Raw genomic sequence first — 7035 nt, forward strand, 5'->3', positions numbered from 1 at the left:
TCGTACGGTGAAGGAAGATATTGTCAGGAAACTGGCATATCTTAGTTGAATTTTGAAAAACGAATAGTACTCGTACTTCGTAACTTTCAATAGTGACATTGACATAGACATAACATTAATTACTAACAAAACACACACAGAAACACACAAAATACAATAATCAAAGAAAAAATAAGAAATAAAAATGAGAGATAACAATTTTTTCTTTTAAAGAAGAAGGTACGTTTTAAGTGTGTAATGTGTGTGTGTTGTGGTTGTAATTGGCCCTGGCTCAGCATTATGAGGAGCAGCCTCAGTCGCAAAAAACTAAAAGAATGTAATAATACTAATACTTATCACAAAAAAAAAATAGTAAAAGTTAGCAGTGTAAGTAATAAAGTCTTGTGTAAAAGTATATAGTAAATAAAATAAAAATGATTGCTTGCTATTCTTCTTCAAATGTCATCTTTGTACAACGCGTTTAGGCGATAACAGCGCTACGGATATTGAGAGAATTACATCGAAAATTGCATACAAAAAAAAGTATGCGTGTACTAGGGTACACACGTAAGAAGTGAAACTTCTTTGACCTTATTTTACGAAAAATGATCTACTATATGCAACTTTACAGAAATTGGTTAAATAAAGTTTAAAAAAAGGCTTTTATTATTATAGACATAGAATAGAATAAATAAATAGAATACAAATAATACAATTATTTAATTCTACCTTATTACTACTAAGATTATTACGGAATTTCATTTATTGTAATATAATTATTACTATAAATGTTATCGTTATTATATAGTTTTGTTTTTAATATAAATTTTATACATTTCATGAACGGACTACACGGTTTTTGACATAATAATAATGATTTAAAAGCATAAATTCTATTTATAACTAAACATAATACTGCAATATTAATTAAATATAACGTGAAAAAAAATATCCAATATAAATAACAGTACGTTGCGGTAAGCCTGAATTTAGTTTTCAGAGGTAGGCAAACATCACAAACAACAAATCTTGCAACTAATCAACTGGATCCGAAATCGCAGGACTAGAAAAAGATGGCGCGTAACGGAAAAATGTGACGACGTCACGTGACGTAATTTTTTTTCCAACGCCGATAAAGAAGTTTCACTTCAAAAATCTCTGTTACTATCGTTATACATACATAGTAACTTATCATTTAATAAAATCAAATACACCACTACACGCAATACTCGTCGAGCGAGTTTGCTTATCTTGCCAAAGCCGCGCACAAATTATTTAAAGAGATCTATTAGGTATGAGGGTGTGCAATTATTTAATCAGTTGCCGTCTAAGGTTCGTAACATTAGCGTGATTAATCAGTTCAAAAGGGCATTAAAGATACACATCAGAATGAGCCCATTAGACTAAAATTGGGCTAGCTGATGGCGACGTGTATCTCGTCGTTCGTATATACTTAATATTAAATTTCTCATGTAAATAAAAAATATTTTTTGTAATGAGAAATAAAGTTCTTTAAACATTATACGAAGTTACTGAGCTGTTTCTTAAATTTCAGATCTCGTTCGCGTTCCAAAGCGCGTGCCTATCCGCTGCGTGACACGAACAATCGCCGCGGACGCCGTCCCACGCGTCGATGCCCGCATTGCAGCCAGTGTACCGTCGATACTGATATCTGATCGAATAAATTTATAGAGAGGGAAGATGTTTTATTTAATTGCCACCAGCCTTGCGATTCTGTAACTCACACAGCGGTTTTCGCAGCGGCGGTCGCGCTCAAATTAGTCGTGAAGCAGTCATTTTTACACGCTTTATATTAGCTTCACCTGTATGTATGTATGTATGTATGTAACCGACTCCTTCGGACTCGATTTTGACTTTAAACGGACAGATTTAATTCAAACTTTGTACACTTATAAAGAATCAGCGACAATATAATAAATTATTTTTCACTTTTTAGTTTGATGTGCTTTAAAAGCGTGTTTTATAGTTTTTTTTAACTATATTTATATGATTTGGCATTCTGATAAGGAGGGAGCTTGTAGTTTATTGTTTATCAGAATGCCAAATCATAAAATGACTGCTTCACGACTGATATGAGCGCGACCGCCGCTGCGAAAACCGCTGTGTGAGTTCGAAAAGTGAGTTACAGAATAGCAAGGCAACACAAGAGCATCGTCAGATTTGAATTGTAGGTTCAGTCAGCGTGTAGCATTTGCAAGACGCTCCACGCCCTGGGGATTCACCCCATAAGTCCAAGGGTAGAGCGACGAGACATATAAAATAAAATTAGCCTTTATTCACTCACTCACGCACACGTACCCTCTCCCTCTATCACACACACACACACACACAAACACCCTCCCATACACCAATACAACTTTATTTCTACTAAATTCTAACTAGTTGACGGTTTTGTTTTTCTTTTTTTTCGTTAAATTTGTTTGCCTACCCATATATTATGTATGTACTTTTTGTTACCACTTAATATGACTTGGTTATCCATATCACAGGTTCTTACCTAGTTTGGAATCCAGTCTCCCAATACAGAAGGTATCTTATTGTTTGTTGCAAATGTTATATGGGAGAAATAAATTATTATTCGAGTACTACACTATAACAACACCAAATCCATGTCATTTAAGTTTTACACTAGTACTCGACCTCCAACGGATTGAAGGCCTCCTCCAAATTCAATTCCTTGCGGCAATTTTCCAATTTTTAACCGCTATACCTTTTATTTCATATTCCCAAGTTTTTGGTGAGGGCGCCACAGAGCCACGGGGTACTTCGTGTCCGCAAATAAAAAGCTAAAAACACATATTCAAAGTGCAAAAAGTGATCAAAAAGTGTTAAAATCTATAAAGTACAGTTAGTTTCACCAAAACAATATTAAGAACAAAGTGAATACCAAGTGACTTTTAAGAAAACCTAAGTATTAAGGTGAACAACAATTAGTGAGAAAAGACTGACAAATCAAACAAAAAACAAAACAAAGACACTACACAGTGCATTACGTAATTCTTCTAGTGCAAGAACTTAGTGAACATTGCTTAAAATACGAAAAAAAGTGATCCAAGTTCCAACAAGAAAAATTCTAGATGAGTCATTATTCATAGAAACACGGACATTTTTCGTCAAGTAAAACCATCTAGTGACGAGTTGCTACATTATCAAAGAGAACAACTAACGCCATCTAGTGACGAGTTGCTACATTATCAAAGAGAACAACTAACGCCATCTAGTGACGAGTTGCTACATTATCAAAGAGAACAACTAACGCCATCTAGTGACGAGTTGATACATTATCAAAGAGAACAACTAACGTTATCTAGGGACGAGTTGCTACATTATCTAGAAGAACAACTAACGCCACCTAGCGACGAGTTGCTATACTAACAAACTAAGATCAAGTATCGCTACCTGGCTATAGATCGAACTTCAAGCAACCTTGCTACATCTGGTACAACCGAATACCACAAGAGGGCGGAACAAGTATCGCAACAAAAGATAAAAATAACTACGGCACTTCAACACAGTATCAAATAACTGATACACCATGGAGGAAGTTATGAATATGTTAAGAAAAATTCAAAACGAGCTGAACGAACAAAAAACGACAATTGTACAGTCAGCAGATAAAGTTGCGGAACAAGTCACGAAAAATATAAACTACACATTGGAGGAAAAATTTAGTGCATTAGATATAAAATACGAAAACCTCAAAGAGAAGCTGGATAATCAAGAAAAAATACTACTATATTTTCTGGAAAAACAGTCAAAGCAGAGGAATATCGTAATTTTTGGACTGGCGGAAAATGAAACATCATATGCAGACTTGGAAAAACACATACTAAGTTTCATGAATCAATATTTCACTGCAGATCTAGAACGCAGAGACATTCAAGAAACCAGGAGAATAGAAAATAAAGAAGAAAAACCCCGACCTGCATCAATTACATTTACTTCATTGGGAACAAAAATAGAAATCTTTAAACAAAAGAAAGTATTAAAAGACACGACTTACTACATAAAAGAGGACTTCCCACAGCATATTTTAGCTAAAAGAAGGGAACTGCAAGAACAGCTAAAAATTGAAAAAGAAAAAGGGAACTAATACACTCGAAAAATGAAACAACAAGCAACAAGAAAATAACTCTATCAACATCACCAAAATACAGGGATCTTCCGCATTCAGAGCTCATATGGAATACTGCTCGCATATCTGGGCTGGTGCTCCCAAATACCAGCTTCTTCCTTTTGACCAAATTCAGCTAAGGGCTTGTCGAATTGTCAATCTCCAATGTCTTACTGATCGGCTTGATTCTCTCTCGCTACGCAGAGACATTGCGTCTCTTTGCGTTTTTTACAAAGTTTACTACGGAGAGTGTTCGGAAGAATTGTTTGGGTTGATCCCTCCTGCCTCTTTTCAACACCGTACGAGCCGAACGACCTCTAAATTTCACCAAAATCATCTTGATGGTTGGAGGTCTTCCACAGTCCATTTCACAAGGCATTTTCTTTTGCGAACTAGCGAACTGTGGAATCGACTCCCTTTTCTTCCCTCAGAGATGCGACCTCCAAATGTTTAATAAGCGAGTCTACTCCTCCTTCAAAGGCCGGCAACGCACCCACAAAAAATGGGTGTCTATGGGCTGCGTAGACTGCCCTTTTTGGTCGTCCCGCAAGCTCGTTTGCCCCCCTATTATATAAAAAAAAAAAAACTCTAGAGGTGTCAAGGGACACCCGAAGGAACGAAATTCCTTTCGATTAATTTATATGTTAATTGGTATCATAACAGTATGATAGATTTTCTCGACACCAATCTTACGACGACAAAAAAAGCCAACATCACGAGGTGTTCCCAGGCGGTCACCCATCCAAGTACTGACCTCGCCCGACGTTGCTTAACTTCGGTGATCGGACGAGAACCGGTGTATTCAACGTGGTATGGACGTTGGCGATAGCTAAATCGAAAATGTAAAATATAACAACTATAGCAAAAAGTGTCGTTACAACTTTTGGTCTTAATTTATTCCGTCTAGCCCCCTTTCGCAACGCTCGATAACTTCGTTCCAACAAGACTAATTTAGTTAAGTGATTCCAAAAATAATTTTCATTTCTTATCCCTACAAAAAAAAGCCAACATCACGAGGTGTTCTCAGGCTTTCACCCATCCAAGTACTGACATCGCCCGACGTAACTTAACTTCAGTGATCGGACGAGAACCGGTGTATTACAATAGCAAATTGCAAAAAAGTGTCGTGACAACTTTTCATAAGATTTTTTTCCGTCTAGCCCCCTTTCACAACGCGCGATAAGGAACTTCGTTCTAATAAACAATAGGCAACAGGAAAAGAACTCTATCAACATCACCAAACTACAGGGATCTTCCGCATTCAGAGCTCATATGGAATACTGCTCGCATATCTGGGCTGGTGCTCCCAAATACCAGCTTCTTCCTTTTGACCAAATTCAGCTAAGGGCTTGTCGAATTGTCAATCTCCAATGTCTTACTGATCGGCTTGATTCTCTCTCGCTACGCAGAGACATTGCGTCTCTTTGCGTTTTTTACAAAGTTTACTACGGAGAGTGTTCGGAAGAATTGTTTGGGTTGATCCCTCCTGCCTCTTTTCAACACCGTACGAGCCGAACGACCTCTAAATTTCACCAAAATCATCTTGATGGTTGGAGGTCTTCCACAGTCCATTTCACAAGGCATTTTCTTTTGCGAACTAGCGAACTGTGGAATCGACTCCCGGGGGAGGTCTTCCCTCAGAGATACGACCTCCAAATGTTTAAAAAGCGAGTCTACTCCTCCCTCAAAAGCCGGCAACACACCCACAAAAATGGGTGTCTATGGGCTGCGTAGACTGCCCTTTTTGGTCGTCCCGCAAGCTCGTTTGCCCGTTTATATAAAAAAAATAAAATAATAAAAACCTTAGTTACGTTAGCTAATTCAAATAAAACAAACACAACCACACACATTAAAGATATATTAATAGAAAATCTTACCAAATAATGGCTGTTTTAAAAATAATGCAACAATATTCAGAGTGTCAATAATAAAAAGGCTTTACTTAAATCATCATTAATTCAAAATAACATAGATGTGTGTCTTCTCAATGAAACTTGGTTAAAAGATTCAAACCCCTATTTATCAATCTCTGGCTATAACTATATAGGAAAAAATGCTAAAAATTAACATGGCGGTGTAGGTATTTTAATCCGTAACTCCATTAAGTATGAACATAGATCAACATTAGATGAAAAAATGGGTCTATCACAACATATCGATGACATAACAGGCGAAGCGTATATGCAACTAAAATTTGTCAAGCGGTCATGCAAGACATTTAATAACATACATTGCATTAAAAGCTTATATTTTGCTTATGTTAGAAGCGTGCTGGAGTATGTTGGTGTTATGTGGTCTCCATATTATACAAAGTATAAAAAAGCAGTAGAAAATATACAAAAAAAGTTTGTAAAATTCCTTAGTTTTAAAAAATACCAATGCTTCGATAGTTATGCACATTCTTGCAATTATTTTAATTTAGACTCATTAGAAAGTCGGCGAACTCAGCAAGTCCTGCTTTTTTTACATGCTATTCTTAATGGGCGGATCGATATCCCCTATTTGCTGTCGTTAATTTCTTTTAAAATTCCTTCTCCATATGCGACAAGACACACAAAATTGTTCCATGTGCCTCGTACGAACTCGAATTACCTGCATAATTCACCAATGTTTCGGGTTTTATCTAACTATGACACTAATTATGAGGATATTGATATTTTCCACCTCACCAAAGAACATGTGAGAAAATATTTGAAGGGGCGGGAAGACTCGAATTTTGTTTAGGTTGTATTTAGTATTATTTATTGTTTTAAATATTAAATTTCAGTTTTCTGTATAGAGTTTTGTCTATTGATGCGCTTATTTGTTTCATTTTTGGTATTTAATATTGTTTATCTATGTCATCTGTTTTGGCTTTTTGTACTGTCTAAGTGTTTGTTTTGTAATATTATGTATGTTACCTGTAAGATTCGTACATGTTT

The 7035-nt window shown here is 36.1% G+C and overlaps 1 non-coding gene across 1 annotated transcript; it reads right to left on the reverse strand.

Annotated features, from left to right (window-relative positions):
- Positions 1 to 4819: 4819 nt before the first annotated feature.
- LOC125058997 lies at positions 4820 to 4938 on the reverse strand. The gene has a single exon (XR_007118592.1). It is a non-coding gene; the product is annotated as a 5S ribosomal RNA (ribosomal RNA).
- Positions 4939 to 7035: the final 2097 nt, after the last annotated feature.

The sequence above is a fragment of the Pieris napi genome, chromosome 18 (assembly GCF_905475465.1).
Source record: "Pieris napi chromosome 18, ilPieNapi1.2, whole genome shotgun sequence".
NCBI classification, from domain to species: domain Eukaryota; kingdom Metazoa; phylum Arthropoda; class Insecta; order Lepidoptera; family Pieridae; genus Pieris; species Pieris napi.